The sequence below is a fragment of the Capsicum annuum genome, chromosome 7 (genome assembly GCF_002878395.1).
Source record: "Capsicum annuum cultivar UCD-10X-F1 chromosome 7, UCD10Xv1.1, whole genome shotgun sequence".
NCBI lineage: Eukaryota > Viridiplantae > Streptophyta > Magnoliopsida > Solanales > Solanaceae > Capsicum > Capsicum annuum.
Genome location: NC_061117.1, coordinates 153,220,032 through 153,237,302, shown reverse-complemented (window position 1 = coordinate 153,237,302; position 17,271 = coordinate 153,220,032).

Genomic DNA, 17,271 nt, shown 5'->3' with positions numbered 1-17,271 from the left:
CTTTTCATCCCGACTGGGAACAACGCTGATGGGAATCGCCCTACTTATGGAGTCTATAGGGATCTGGTACCTGATAGTTCGGGAGTTCCACCGGTTCCCTCTAGTCCTCCTCCCCCATCACTTCAAGGGGATGTTACTCATGCTGAGTTTCATTGCCTTATTACTCTGTTGACTCAGTTGGTAGCTTCTCAGTTCGAACGTAGTATTCCTGTTTTTCCATCCTCTGAGGCCATAAAGGTTGGCCAATTTATGTGGTTGCACCCTCCTAAGCTTATAAGTGTAAAGGTTGAAGAAGATCCTCAAAGTTTTATTGATGAAATTAAGATCTCCTAGATTATGCATGCATCAGAAGTTGAAGGTGTTGAGTTTGCTTCCTATCAATTGAAAGATGTGGCGTACCAATGGTACTAAGAGTGGAAACAGACGAGAGGTGAGAATGCTAGTTCTACCATATGGGAGGATTTCTCTAGTGCCTTCTTATACTGCTTCTTTTTCCAAGAGCTGAGGGAAACAAAAATGGAAGAGTTTATGAATTTTAGGTAGGGTAGGATGTTTTTCAAGGAGTATGCCTTGAAATTCCATCATTTGTCTAGGTATGCCCCTGAGATAGTTTCTAGCATGAGAGCTAGGATGCGTAAGTTTGGTTCTGGACTGTCTCCCAAATCAATCCTTGAGAATAAGGCGACCTTGATGATCGAAGATATGGACATCTCTCGGTTAGTTCTGTATATGCAATAAGTGGAGGAAAAGAAAAAGAAAAAGAAACAGACTAAGATTGATGAGAGGCAGAGTAAAAAGTCTCGACTTTCTAAACAAAGTGGAGGCCAACAGTCTAGTGGTAAGTGGTCTAAGAGAAAGAATTAGGTGAATGGTGATTCTCAGACCAGTGGGGCCCAACCAACACCGACCTACCCTCTATGTAGATTTTATGGTCAGCATTATCATAGTGAGTGTGAGAAAGGGGAGGAACATGTGTTTTAGATGTGGTCAGATTGGGTACATATAGCGAGAGTACCCTTCTCTAGTGTTTGCTTGGGCCAACATGACCTCTGTTGCTACTTTGTCTGCTCTTGTGTCGAAGGGTACTATTTTTGCTTCTGCTTCTATTTCTGGTACCGAATTAGCTAGAATCGGTTATATGTATTTACTACCCGCCAGGAGTCCGAGATATCTCCGGATGTTCTTATGGGTATGTTGAAACTTTTTTTTCCGTGATGTGTATGTTTTACTTGGTTTGGGGTCCCCTCTCTCTCTTATGTGACCCCATCTGTAATTGTGTATTTTGGTTTTATTCTAAAGTTATTTTAGACTCTTTTCTATTTCTACCCCGGTAATAGATTCGGTGGTTGTGAGGAGTCTACAAGGGGTCTGGTGGTAGCTATTGGTAGTGAAGAAACTCTTGTTGATTTGATAGAGTTGGATATGGTTGATCTTGATGTTATTCTGGGATAGATTGGTTGCATTCGTGCTATGCTTTCCTAAATTTTCGGATCCATAAGGTCATGTTTAAATTCCCTAATGAGCCTGTCATGGTGCAGAAAGGGAGTTCTTTAATGCCTAAGGGGAGCTTCATCTCTTACCTTAGAGACCGAAAGTTAATCTCCAAAGGGTGACTCTATAATTTTCTCTAGATTAGAGATTCTAACTCGAAAGGCCCTTCTTTGTATTCAGTCCTGGTGGTAATGAATGTCCTGAGGTTCTCCTTGATGACCTTACTAGTTTCCCGGTGGAAAGATTAAGACGTGGGTTGGTCTTGTTTCAGACACTTGTCCAATTTCTATTCTTTTTTCTAGGATGGTTTTGGTGAAGCGTTTTCATTATTACATGCATAAGAGGGATGGTTTTCCCTAGGAAAGAATAGGTTATCGACGATAAATAAGAGATTTAGGGTGTCCTCCTTGTGGGGTAGATCATGTATATGTATATTCTATATGGGATGCTTTGTTGAGTAGTGTTCATGGAAGGATGTAAGAAATAGAGCCTCGTGGCTTAAGTTAACTCTTTCTTGCTTTAAATAGGCTTGAAAGTGGAAGTAGTATATGTCTGGATTTAGTCCCTCATAGTGAGGTGTCAATGGGAAAGTATAAGTTGAATTAAACTTTCCCTCTAGAATGAGTTCTATTCTTTCAATTTTTCACGTCTCTATATTGCTGAAATATACAGGTGATCCTTTGTTGGTTGTTTTTCTTAGAGGATGTTGGTATACTGGACTCTTTGACCTATGAGGAAGTATCGGTAAGGGTCTTGGGTTGGAAAGTTAGCCGGTTGCGAATGAAAGATGTGGCTTCGGTGAAAGTTCCATAGAGGAACCAAAAGTTTGAGGAAGCTACTTGGGAGGCAAAAGGGGACATGAAGTCCACGAATCTGCATTAGCCCCCTATTCTGGAAACCCGTACTTGATATATGCGTGTTGATGTTCTTAACATGATTTATGTACTTGTTAGGCAAGGGATTCAAGTCCCTAAGTTTTGACATGAAGAAGTGTCTTTGATGGACAATGGGTTTGAGTCCCAAAGTCAATGGAATGAATGGTTGATCGATAATGATCTTGGCATGAACCTTATCTTATTGCATACTCTTATTTTCTAATATGGTTTAAGGTTAGATTGATGGCTAATGGTGTGTTAAATTGTGATTGTGCTTGCCTCACCCGTCATTTGAGGATGAATGATCCTAAGTGGGGGAGAATGAAACACCCTAAATCTTGGTCCTTGCAAAAATTCTTGGGTTTTGGACATTCTGTCCATGGTATGATTTAAGGGTGCTAATCGTACCCTGGGATACGACTTTGGCTCCCTCTCTCATATGTTACCTAGTGTAGTGTGAGTTATATACTATCCAAGATACAGTTTAGCCTCTCCCAAGTCGTATGTTAGGGTACGAGTCATATACTAACTAGTCGTATAAAACATTGGTCTTGATTTTATGGATACTGGCTTGGGTATGAGGTGCATGGTAGCACTAGTACCTTTAGGTACGAGTCATTCATGAATGGTCATATGTTGGGCAGATTAGGGGTCCATGGTAAATCATAGGGTATGAGTTAGGGTACCACTCATACCCTAGGGTACGGTTTGGTGTGGGAGTCGTACCCTTCTACGGGTTAGTTTCCAACTTTAAGCTGAGGGCTTTATGGATATTTCATACCCCAATACCCTTAAGTCCCCTACTATATAACATGTTTAGGCCTCTTATAACACATTTTTGAGGATTAAGACTCACCAAAAACACTCTCTAACTGACTCTTGAAGATTGGATGCTAAGGTTTCTCAAGTGTTCATCTACAAGCTAAGAGGGGTCAAGTTTCTTTCGTGAATCATCTTGTATAAGGCCTGTATCTCTTCCCTTATTGTTAGCTCAAAATATCATGTGTTTTAAACATTGATTTTGACTTGTAAATGGTGGTTTTGAAATCAAATGTTGAGGGTTTTAATGCATAGTGATGGGTATTGTTTACTCTTGCTTAAACTTATATTTGTATATGTTTTTGGTGATGGTTTTCACATGTGGGTGCTTGTTGAATGTGGTTTAACAAATAGGTCATGAGTAACCCTAAATTTGATGATTCTTACTTTGGTTTTGGTCTTAATAAAAGCATGCCCTTAAGGTGTTTGTGAAAATGTCTAAGAGAAATGACTAGTCACTTGTTAATGGTGTATTGAACTATGATATTGGTCTAATGAATATGAATGGAATATGACATTGACTTAATGGGTACGAATGCTGGGTAAATGGCTAGGTAAGGCCTTAATAGCCATGTAATGAGTTAGTTTAGTAACTTTGGTGGTATGATGGTATAAGGGGTTGAAGTCCTTAAGCATGGAATTGAATTGTGATTTGAACTAAAGTTTGGTATAAGAATGTTAATGAAGAATGAATGGTTTGTAAAGGTTTGATGACCATAAATGGATTTTCATTATGGTATGAACTAACGCATTGACCTAATTAAATGATTGGTTGTTAAATAGTTTTATAAAGATCGTGTGGTCATATATGAAATGTTGAATTGTAGGCTTGGTGGTTTGAATTGTCTAAATAGATTAGAGTCCTTATATGTCGAATTAAATCAGTGTTAAAACAGAGATAAATGGTTAGAGTCCAAATTGTCTACTAGTAATAGTCATAACGGCTTTTGGTTAGTGCCCACTTGCTATATATATGTGTGTGTGTGTGTATGTGTGAGAGAGTGTAAGGAGGCTAGTGATTACTGTCCACTTTCTATATATATGAGACGACTTGTGGTTAGGGTCCACTTTCCATATAAAATGGCTTGTGGTTAAGGTCCACTTGCCATATGAGACGGGTTGTGGTTAGTATCCACTTACCATATAAGATGGGATGGTTTGTGATTAGGGTCTACTTACCATATAAGATGTGATGACTTGTTGTTAAGGTCTACTTGCCACATAAAATCTGATGGCTTGAGGTTAGGGTCCTCTTGCCTTATGTAAAGGGGAAGTTCAATATTCTAAACTAAAAGGGTGGAAGGTTGGAGTCCTTCACTCCATGTTTCACGATTAAATACTTCAAGAACGGATGTCATGACTTGTTCCTTGATTTGGCACGTTATGTACCTATATAAGTATCTTCATATATGCTTGCATAAATATAAATGTGGTTGCATATGATGGTTTGACTTGGTTTTGAAAAACTGCACTATTTTATCCTTATACTTGAGTTACATGCTAGCATTCCAACCATTAACCATCTCAGGATGCTATGTCCCCACGCGTCATAGGGTCCAGAGCTTCTTCTTCTCTTCCTGCACAGTGACAAGTGTTAGAGCGGTTTGCATGTTGACATTGGAGTGGTGAGCTCCCATTCTTCGGAAGGCTTGCATTTCACAGTCTCTTTATCTATGTTATAGACTTATTTTGGACTAGGTATTTGGTTATTGTCGGGGGCTTGTACCAATATGTTATAGACGTTAAATTTGTATAGGATTTGTGGATGACTATGGACTTGGGTTAGTTGTTGATATTAATGGATTGGTTAGTTGGTTAGTTGTTGATTTGATGGGTTAGTTAGTTGTTGATGTTAATAGATTGGTTAGTTGTTGATATAATTGTAGCCTTGTTTTCGCTATCGTATTTTATAGCTGGAGTTCATCCGGTACTTGTGAATTGATGTGATGTTTAAGTTGGTTTAACGGGGTGATCTCAAGTCTTTGTTGGGCTTGAGGTGCCCATACGACAAGGCTCGATTTTGGGTCGTGTCATTAATTGGCTAAAGAGAACACCCCCACCTCCTTGATCCTAATTTTTGAGATTTTATGTTAGAGATAAATCTTAATCAATCACTCAACTGTTCAATTTTTAAACTATATCTGACATTTTTATGGCCAAAAAGTGATTTTCAAATAATGTAAAAAAAAGAATTTCTAAAAAATATCAAATAAATTTCATGGTTAAACAATTTCTAAGTATTTAAATATTTCTTTTTCACATTTGAATTTTATTCATTTTTATTAAAAAATAAATATACTAAGAATAAAAAAGAACAAAATAATAGATACAAATTCTCCAAGAAAACAATTTTTAGGATTTTGAACAATGAGGACAAAAGAAATCATGCAAAAGTCACACTATTTATTAGGTTGTAACGATACAAAAAATATCATATGTTGTTTTGACACCTACCCCCATCCAACTGTGGTAGGTAAGCATAACTCACACACAAAAATAATAATAAAATAGAAATAATAAATACCAAATATGAATACAAAGCAGAAAACCATATCATAAATCCGTACAATCTCTAAAACAATTGAATACGTCAAATACAACTAAATCTCAAGACTCTGTAGTCATAAGCCAAGAGCAATTCTAAACACAAAATGTCATAGTCGGTTAATACATAACTGAATGTAATAAGTCAAGACAAAAGTAGGGTTAGCGAAAGCCGAAGCAGAATTTTGAATGGAGTAGCTTACCATATCTTCAAACTGCAATAAACAAGCATGATCACGCACCGAGGTGAGTGCTCGATCCGAATCTGCATCGGAAGGATGCATAAAATTAGGGGTCAGTATAATCCACTTACACTTAGTAGTCATCATAGACTGACTAGGTCTAGGCAGAAAACTATATCGACTAAGGAATACTAAATAACCTGTAGGTAGAAAAGTTCCAACAATTAAATATTAAATTGTGTCACAGTATATCTAAATCACACAACAATCTAAAAGAAATGCAGTGATATGCAATGATATAGCATTATATGCAATGGCTAATGCCTACTAAAATACGCCCCTCCCCCTAAGCATTTTGGCTATAGGATGGCGCCCGTGAGGGATTCACGAGATCCATATATAAAAACAACTTCCATCTATATCTTAATGATCTAGACTCGAATCAGAACTAAAATGATTGATTTTATCATTTTACTTTTTCAAATTATTTCACTATTTTCATGAATCATGTTTTGATAATTTGTTTGTGATTTGGGAAGACTAATTCTTATATCAATTTATTGGGTTGTTCTGTATATTAATTACATATATCAAGGTATTTATTTATCATGATGCTTCTTACTCATTCATATTCATTCTATAAAGTCATGAAATTGAATATTTACTTGAAAATGACATTTTAATACCTTGTTTTGATGATGGTATGCCATAGTTTCATAATGTATTGTATTGTACGGTATAACATAATATAATGTTTGGATGGACTATATCATTCACTGATGTTTAATAATAGTTTTATTGTTTGGTTTGACGGTATGGTACTGTATAGTAACTAGTAAATTTACTAAAATGCCCTTAATAATTACAAATATTAAATTTATCAATAATTGTTAACAAAATAATTTTCATCCTACTAATTTGTCACAAATTATACCATGTAAATATATTAAATTGTTAAATTCATGTAAATTTTAAGATAATCAATTAAAGAGTAGATCAAGATACATGTAATCATATTCTTTTTTTATAGTAACAAATTTCATTTCTTTTTTGTATTTTGAGACGTGATACCAATGATAAGTACAAAGTTTTCATGCATCTTTTGTGTACGCTATAAGTCTGTTTGGTATGGAATCCAAAAAAATATTTTCTTTGGAAAGTAAATTGTTTCTTAATTATTTTCTTGACTTTTTATGCTAGTAGAAAAATATTTTCTAAATACATTTGTATATATTGAACACAAAACAATGAGAACGAATAAGATATGAGGGGGGAGGGGAAGTAAGAATAATTTTTTAATTTTTATAAAAAAAATATTTGGGGCTAGGGTTGGTAGAGTGGGGGGTTGAGGTAGGGGCAGGGGTGGGGTAAGAAAAATGTTTTAATTTTTTTTTGAAATAATTTTTTTTAGGGGGGGGGGGGGGGTGGGGGGGGGGAGGGGGAAGAAGAAAATTTTTAGAAATTTTTTTTTAAAAAAAGTTAAAAAATAAAATAGAAAGTGGTTGGGGAAAGGGGGTTTGTCATGACCTGAATCAGCCCTGACCGTGACAGATATCTCAAATCTGTCGAGGATCGAAGAACACCCTTTTTACCCTAGCCAAACAAAACATGAAATGACTAACAACAGTTGAATTTTGAAGATTTAACAAGATAGATGGATATCTAATTCAAGATGAATACTAAGATATGCAATAACAATCCTAATCCATAGTATCCACAAAGCCTCTCTATCCAAAAAAAAAATTTAAGTTGGGATGTGCCCCCGACGATTGCCAAAAAAACCATGAGAAATAGTCTATGACATGAAATAAATCAAGAAGTAATAACCTTCCGGAAGAAGGAGGCTCACCACTTCAAGTTGACTCAGGAACGATCCAATATTACCTATCACTGTGCAGGAAAATCAAAAGTGTCTCTAGTTCCTACATCGTGTGGGGATACATCATTTGAAGATGGTTAGCGGGTTAAGCGCTAGCATGTAACTTAGGGAAGGGATAAAATAATTCCAAGTCAAGACCACAGTAAAATCCATATGCACACATTGTACACATATATATATATATATGTAACATGCTGGGGTACGGAACAAGGCTTAGCATGCAAGTAAAACATTAGCCTGGACTAGGTAGCTTAACCGTCATAAAAGGCACCCATGGGCTATGTGGGTCTAGCTTCCCTTGCTGAAAGAGCCCCAATGCGTTTTAGCCAAACGAAACAGAGGTATCAAGGAAGGCCAGAGAATGCCCTGACCCTATAGCAATCCAGGTTACAAATAGATATTAATAGTGTGAGACATGCCACGGTTATCAATACCAACCTTCACACCGACAAATGTGAGTTTCCGGTATCGGTTGGGACCTCCACCTCCATGACTTAGCTACATAACCCCATTAAGCCTGATTAAAATATGTTTCACATAACATATTCATTGAACCAAGGAATTATCTATTAGGGCACACTATAGGTATTGTCATACCTTTCCACTTTTAAGCTTCTTATTATGCCATTACAATTCTATTAATTTAGAGAAATGTCTCGACCCTTTTTTGGTTTATCAAATCAACCCAGGGAAATGCCTTGACCCCCGAGCTACCAATTTTAAAATCAAAGCATGGCCAACAAGGCCTTCGAAAGCCATGTTTATCATTTTAACCATTTATGCAATGCATGTATACGTAAGTAAGTCAAATCATATAATAAACCATCTTTCAAAACTAATTATACAAGTGGGTTGAGGGAACACAATTTCCATAACAAATTTTCAATCTGAAATCATCAAGTTGGGGGAATACCTTGAGCCCCTTTTCAATTCCCATACCCATGCACCCAATTAGTTCAAAAACTATTGATAAAGCATAAACAACACATATAAATCATGGGAGTTCAATTTAAGTAACATTCATTCCAAAACCCTCAAGCCCATATTCATAAACCATAATTAAATCACATGGGTAATAATTTAAACACATACTTTCAATGAAATAAGCTTTGGGAAGAGTAAAATACCCGAGATATCAAGAATTACGGAGATAAATCAACTCTTGAAAGCTCTAATTGCCAATTCTTTGGAAACCCTTGGTGTTCTTGACAGAGGGAATTGAGAAAGTTTTTTATTTGATCAATGTTGAAAATAGGGTCCCTAAAGTGTTTTTAAGTCATGGGTCTTAAGTGGGAAAAAAGGAAAATATCCAAAATGCCCTTAATTAAAACATTGAAAATTATTGCCAGTGACCATGGGTCACCTTAAGACTCATAAGGACATACTTCGACTTATGTGGTCCTAATCATACCCTGAGAAAAAGCTTGGACCATCTCACTGGTTTGATCATGAGTCACATCCTATAACTCGTGACCTCACCATACGACTTGTTGAGTCTAGTCGTGGTCAAGACAGAGAGTTTGGAACCAACACTAGTTTTCCTACGAGTCATACCTTATGACTCGTAATGAGTCCTTATGACTCTTAATGATTAAATTGTAACCAAGGTAGAAACAAAGACAACCTTTACTGGTCACCTTATGACTTGACACTAATGACCCATAAAGAGACCTTCCAACTCATTTGGTGAGCTGTAGTCAGTGTAGTGAGCTCAAACTCAGGAATTTTTTTGGGCTAAAATTTGGGGTGTTACATTCCCCCCCTCCCAGCTCAAAACTCATATGAGATTGATTTTGGAGTTATTACTGTTGATTATTCATTATGGTATTATACTCTTTAACTTATTTTAAGTATGCTTGCATTTGTTGAGTTAGGCTTACATTCCATAATTGGGTTGGGGTAGGTGTTATTACAACCCTTGAAATTTTGGATTGTGACATTTTGTTAATCTAAAATGTGCCTTTTTATTGTATTACTGGAGATCGAATAATAATCATGTCTTTGTTTGCACCACCAACATCCATTGTGTGATTTTCATATTCAATACCCCTTCACATAGTTTTCTCACCTTTCAGTTTTTCATTTTTAAATTTTCACCCATATAGTTTTTGGTAAGAGGTTACTATCACGATCCAAAATTGGGTTATGATGACACCTACTATAACTCTTCAGTAGGTAAGCCAACCCAAGCTGGTATACCAAAAGTAACAACTAATAGAGCAAAAATAAATAACTTAGGTTAGAAAGAAAGGATGTCATGTATATAGTTATATATAACTGGTACAAAATATACAATACGGGGCCCTTAAGAAATGGAAAGACAAAAATATACATTGAAATCCAACCCCAAACTTGGTGTCATCGGCACCGAGCCACTAAGTACAGAAATATGTGCTACACTAATACATGTCGGTACATAATACAAAAAATACAAATACTAGAAATAGGAAGGAAATTAGTAAGCAACCAGATTCCAAGGGCTAATCACAACTCCTAATAAGGACTCCGTACAAGCAGAATCAACAGTGACTTGTACTAGATTTGCATCAGCAAAAAGATGTAGAATTATATTATGAGTAGAAAAACATGCATTACCCAGTAGGAACCATAGTCCAACTATGCTTGGAAGATAATATAAAGTATAAATAACATGTTAAGGAGACTATATACGAAAGGCTAAGCTAATAATCTAGGCATAACAGAAATAAAATCGAATGTAGAGATAATAATAATATACACGGAGTATACATATATACATGGAAGATAGATGTAGTTCAGTATGAGTTGATGCAAAGCATTACGTCACCAGTGCAAACCATAATCACCTTCTCGGCATTACCTCATGCTTAACTCAAATACAAAAAATAAAGGAAACCTGATACATATACCTCGAGCCGCCTGGAATGATGCCTCTAACTCAACTACAAAAAATAAACTGATAAATAGGAAACATACCTTAGTTCAAAGTTGAAGGTGATACAACTTTTAAAACCAGAAAGCCCATAAAAAAGATCCAATTGTCCTAAATCCAATGTTTGTGGGAAAAAAGGTACAATCTCCACTTAAAACTAAAAACTTATTGTAGGGTGGCACAATCTTCTTATTAAAAACAATATCTAATCTCCTGAGCAACATACCTCGTCAACATGCATATTGAGTAGATGAATGCATTCCAGCTCAAGAATCTCTTTTTCTCTTCACATATTATGCAATTCAAGGTCTTCAATAAAAGTCAAACTATGTGACAAAAACATTCTCATTGGCATTTTAACAAACATATTGAGGGCATAGAGTTTCCAAAACCAAAACCAAGGACCAATTAACTATTCCAATGCAACCATATGTTTAAACCAACTTTATAATATGAAAAACTATAAATAGATCATGGGAAAAAACATCCAACCATTAGTAACCAAAACCCTCAATATATATTTCAAAACCAACACAAACCCATAATTATGCCATGAAAACCATTAAGTAAAACATGCTTTTAGTTTGAACTAACAGTGATGGAATAGTAACATGCCTTAGATACCAAAGAAAACAGAGAGATTTGCTCTTAAAAGCCCTTAATTGAATCACTTTGAGAAAACCCTAGCCTCTTTCTTGAACCAAGAGCTTGCGAGAGATTTGAGAGTGTTTAAAGTGTTTTTGATTGAGAATAATAGGGTAAATGAAGTCCCAATAGTTTTAATTCATGGGGTCAAGAGTGGTTAAGAGGGGAAATATCTAGATTACCCCTAACTTAAATTGTAAAAATCCTATAGGTGGGTACGATTGGATCCCTCCACTCGTACCCACATCATATAAGTGGTACAATTCACTCGTACCCAATACAGAAAGTTGGACTCTATATTCTGTCCAATATATGACTTTCCTTACACAAATCATACCATTACCATATGATAAGTACATAACTAGCCATACCTTAAGCAGAATGCAAGCTATATAATGAAAAACATACAGTTTAGACTTACCTCTCGTATCATATACATATAACTCTTATGATGTCAACTGAAGCATCTCAAATAGTTTGATATGCCTAGGACTCAGCTTTCCCTTTCTTATAGACCTCATCATGCCCTTTATAAGTGATAATTAAAATGAAAACCTAATCACTACCTTAAACTCTAAGGCTAGTAGCTTGTGATCTCTCGAATCACCCAAACACTATCCATAGAAACTCAAAGTAGATTTGTGCCCATACACTAACCTCAAAAGCATCAAACTAACCAACCAAAGAACTATAAAGACTACTATAAAATACCTCAAATAGAGCTATTCTAAGACTTTAATAGAAGTTATTATTATATGCAAACTCCCCTAAAGTAAGAAACCAGTCCACTAACCTCTAAAATCAATCATATAGGCCCATAAAATATCCATCTAAATCTAAATGATCCAATATTATGGCCATTGGTATAAGAGTGAAAAGATATGCTAAGCTCAACTTAGGTACCTCACTATCCTTGAAAATCTCTTTAGAAGCTAGATATGAACTGAGTACTACAATTGGGAATGATAGAAACTGGCACCCCATGAAAAAAAACTATCTCCCTAACATAATTATCTTGCATAAATGGTAAGGAACCCTTGCCTAAAATTTGAGCTAGAACAGGACACAATTCAATGCTAATTTAGCTTGAAAGTCCCAAATTTCAATTAACCAAATACAATTGAAGAGGAACTAGAGAAGAAATTGAGCATAAAACTAATTTAAAACCAAGCACGGGTGGGAGTTATTTGTAAGTTAACCGAGTTCAAAGTAGTGAAAATCCCCCAGCTAATGCTTTTCTAAGATCCACAAAGTTCTTGAGTTTGGGAAAATGTGAGCTAAAAATAAAGGGAAAAATAATATATTGGCATTGTCAAGTGTGACTTGCCAATGCAGCCTATGGCTGATACAAGCCATCATAATCACGATCACCAATCCTAACCTTGTCCCAAAGCACTATCATTATAATAATGACTAACCACATGCAATTGCAAATACCCCATGCAATTGTGATGCCTAACAAAAAATAAGATCTTATCGCAAAGATCTCATTGAAAAAGCAATGAAAAAAATAGGGAAGTCGCACATTCTATTTTATGAATATTTTCAAAGTTAAAATTTCCTTCAATGGATCCTCGATATTTTTTTTAAAATATTGTACACAAAAACAAAATATGCTACTCTATTTAAGATAGATCTAGACTCAACAATTTAAACAAAATAACCAATGGAGGCCGTTTTGATGAAATATTGACAAAAGTCAACACATTTCCTGGTTTTCACTAAAATCGACACAAATGCCTAAAATGATTTTGGAAGCCTTGGTACACAAACTAGAGGTTGCCCAAGAAAAATATTTTACATTATAGAGTTATCGAAACTATCAGAATTCTCATCAGAGGCTGTTTAGTAGATTTTTGAACAAAGGCAATCATCTTGAATTTAAAAGCTCTAAAATAGGAAATTTCCCAAAAAACTTCCTGGGAACCGAACCACCTGTCTTGGCAAGTCGTAAGTAACTTCTAGAAATTATAGGAATGATTAAAACATAAAAAACACATAAAATTCAAGAAAATAACTTCAAGGGTCATTAAACCATCCACTATCAAAAGGGTTTTCATCCTCGAAAGTCATGGATGAAGAAGTACTTAAGGGTTTGAATAAGTGAGGACAATGGGTCCATATATCTTGCTCGATCTCCCAGGTTGTCTTCTTGAATGGATAGTGCCTATATTGGACATAAACCATAACAATCTCTAGCCCTCAATCTCTTGATATCTCTATTTGAAATGGCAGTTGGCTCCTTCTCAAAGGTCAACCTGTCATCCAATTGAACTGCATCCTACTGGAGTATGTAAGACTCATGTAGAATATATCTCCATAACATAGATATATGAAAACAAGACTAACACCAAAGAAAGTGTAAGACCCTTAAAATTTTGATCATTTTAGTTTTGACTGTCACGTGTTCATAATATCAATTTTTAACTTGAATTGTGTTTAGTGATGTTAAAAGGGTATTCGAGGAAAGTTTTGAAATTTGCAAAAGGGGTTCAGGGTTATTTTGGAACTCTAAGGCCATGAGCCTCTATGATATCACTGTTTCATGAAAGTTAGCTTCCACGATATTGATGTGTCATGGAGGTTAACCTCTACAATAAGGTTGTGCCATGCTAAGGTGCGAATTTCATCAAGTATTGTTTTTCAATTGGGGGTGAGGGGCTTTTTGGTCTTTTTACCCCTTGTACATCCTTTAAATAAAAAATAAGCCTCTTTTCGTTAGTTTTCAAAGTTCAAAATCATCCATTCTCTCTTAAAACTTAATACCCATGAACATTCAAGGTTATAGAGAGAATTCATCATCCGATTCTAAACTTTAAATTGACTTTAATTTTTTGTGTGTTGCAGGCATGTTTCTCTTCCGTAAATATTAATTTTACAATGTGGCATAAATTAAATGAATTTTTATTTGAATAAATTGTGGGGTATGAAATTAGGTTGAGGGGTTTTGGTTTTTACTGATTGAATTACTTGTCCCACATTTTGAATTGATTATTTATGCTTTAAATCAATTTTTGGGGGATTGAATTGGTATATTATTTAAATGGTTGGGATGGGGGACACGAGTTTCCCCAAATTGGATAAATTTTGGCTTGGAATTGAATTAACCTCAACTAACTTTGTAAATTTGTTTTTTAATTATGGATAATTGCATAGATTAACTTATTTTTGAACCGTATGCATTGTATTAATTGATAAATGAATATAAAAAAAATGGATTTGGATGAACTTAGTGGTCATGGTTTGGATTTTAATGGAACTTGGGAGTCCAATCTGGTTGTGTAGATTGGTTTGCCATGGTAATTTAGCTTACAAGCATATTGGTATAATGATTCCAAGTGGTAAATTCCTTTATGAATGACTACGGTTTAATGGTTGGAATTATATACAAATTGGTTTTACTTTGGGATGAAAAAAAGTTGTGTAGCCCGCCATGAAGGTGTGAGTCCCAGTGGGATGTACACAGGAATCCATATTTTTTGTCGGCATTAGTGGTCTATATAACTGTGTACTTGGCACACACTTGATATATATTTGGGATGGATATTACTTACGGCGGCTTTAGTTTTCTCTTATTTTTTCCTTACTTTATATGGTTAACACATACTAGGGCCCTTTTAGCAGGAGGGAGCTGAACCTATATAGCCCATAGGTGCCTTTAGGATGGATGAAGCTACCACGGTCCAGGTTAATGGGTTTTAAAGTCGCATATTCATGACCTTTACCCGATCCCACCATATTTTATATGTATATGAATGTGTATATATGGTTTTGACTAATTATGGGCATGGCATTATGTTATCACTTTCCTGGAGTTACATGCCAGTGCTTATCCCATTGACCTTCATAAGTTGCCATATCACTTTATGATATAGGGTTTGAAGATATTTATATCACTCTTGTACAGTTTTAGGTGGATTAGCACGTTGGTTGAGTTGCAGTGAAGTGGAGAGCCTTCATTCTTTGGAAGGCCTTATCATTTTATCATTCTTTTACTATTGACTCAACACTTATAGATTCTTTTTGGTCATAGTCCGGGGTATGTCCTGACTTAGATGCTATTTTGGTTTAGAGTCTTTCATGGACTGATATGGGTTAGTTAGTTATTATTGAATCTTAGTATTCTTTGAGTTATGTATTCATTTCTTATTATTATCTTTGTTGGATTATGTTTTATCTTTATTGTTATTATTGTGCTCTTGAGGTTAGGCTGAGGGGGTGGTCTTTTGTAATGCCCTGAGTTCTTGGTCATTGAAATTTTTTCTGAGTTTTGAGCTCCCTACCTTGACTACAACTCTCTCTATGATTCGTAGTGTGTCTGGATGGGTCATGTTACCCTAGTCTTAAGTTTTCCAGAAAGTATTGTTAAGGTTATTATCCTAGGTGTGACTTGAGCGTACTGGTCGTAAAGACTCATGATGAGTTAGTGGGATGAGTCATAAGCAAATCATGTATGTTTGTGGCAGGATTCTACTCAAAATATGAGTGGCTCACTATGAGCTATAAGGAATTGTTATGATTCATGTGGCGTAAATCGTAGGGTGTCTAGTGTATACCCCAAATAGGTTCTGTCTTGATTATGATAGGGACTTATGATTCATAGGGTCTTATTATGAGTCGTATGGATGAGTTGTAAGGTCAGCAATATAGGGTGCCTTTGGTGTTCTGCCTCGGTAATGACTCACGGTGAGGAGTCGTAAGGAATGGCTACGAGTCAGTGGTTAGACCGTAGTCAAAGGCGACCATTTTTCAGCCTTTAAGTTAAGGGCATTCTGGGTTTGGTCTCTCTTACCTAAATTGAAACACACATCTTATAACCTCTTTAAGGTGTCATCAACATATAAAAACCAATCTAAGTAACTTCTCAAATACTCCAAAAGTCTCTTTAAATTCCCTCAAGCAAGTTAAGATAGGGTTTCATCAAGTTGGTCATCCAAGTGCTCTAGAGTTAAATTCTATTTGTGAAAATTTATATTTTAGGCATGTGACTCTACCCTTAAACTTAATATCTCTATTTCATGAAAGTTCACGGTTATTTACATGATTAAAAGTTAGGGTTTTGACATAATTTAGGGGTTTTAACATTAATGGTTAGTTAATTATTTTCCCATGGTTTTATTTTGCATTACTCATGTTTTAACTATAGTATTGAAATTGTGGGTGCATGGGTATGGTGAATGTACTTGGGAAATTTGATTTTCCCCTAACTTGTGACTTTCAAGGTGATTATGGTCCCAACCCCACTTTGTGAAATTGTTGTAGTTATGACAAAATATGGGAATTTAACTATTCTTGAACTATTTCATTATGATGTTGAATTGAACCTTGTGGGTTGGTGTTTTCAAAAGCTATTGTGTAATTAAACCTAGGGGATTGTGATTTCCCAAAGTAATGACATTTTTTCTTCATGTTAATTATACCTTGCAAGTATAGTCAGTATGATGATACCAACAATGTGTGCCTAGCTGTAAACTGTGGTTCAATGAATGGAATTACGTGTTAAATTATTTAAATTAGGCTTTAAAGAGGACTGTGCAGCCGAGTCATGAAAGTGGAGGTCCTGAGGGACAAATACTGGAAATACCGATTGCCGATAGAGGGGTTTATATGACTAGGTAGTTTGAGTACCCCTTATTATTAATATCTTATGATTAAGAAGTTCGAGTCCCCCATATCTTATTACATGATTTGTTGCTTGTGTCACCTTGATATGCAGGGAGGCTCAAGATCCTCATAGTGTATATGTATATCCTCTAGTCCATGTGGCCACATGCACTGAGGTCTGGGGCCCTATCAGCTGAGGGAGAGCTGGGCCCATATAGCCCGTGGGTGCCTTGTATATTATGATAGTTGAGCTATACAATCCAGACTAAGATTTTAAAATGCATGTTAAGCTTTATTCCCTATCTAGACATGTGATATATA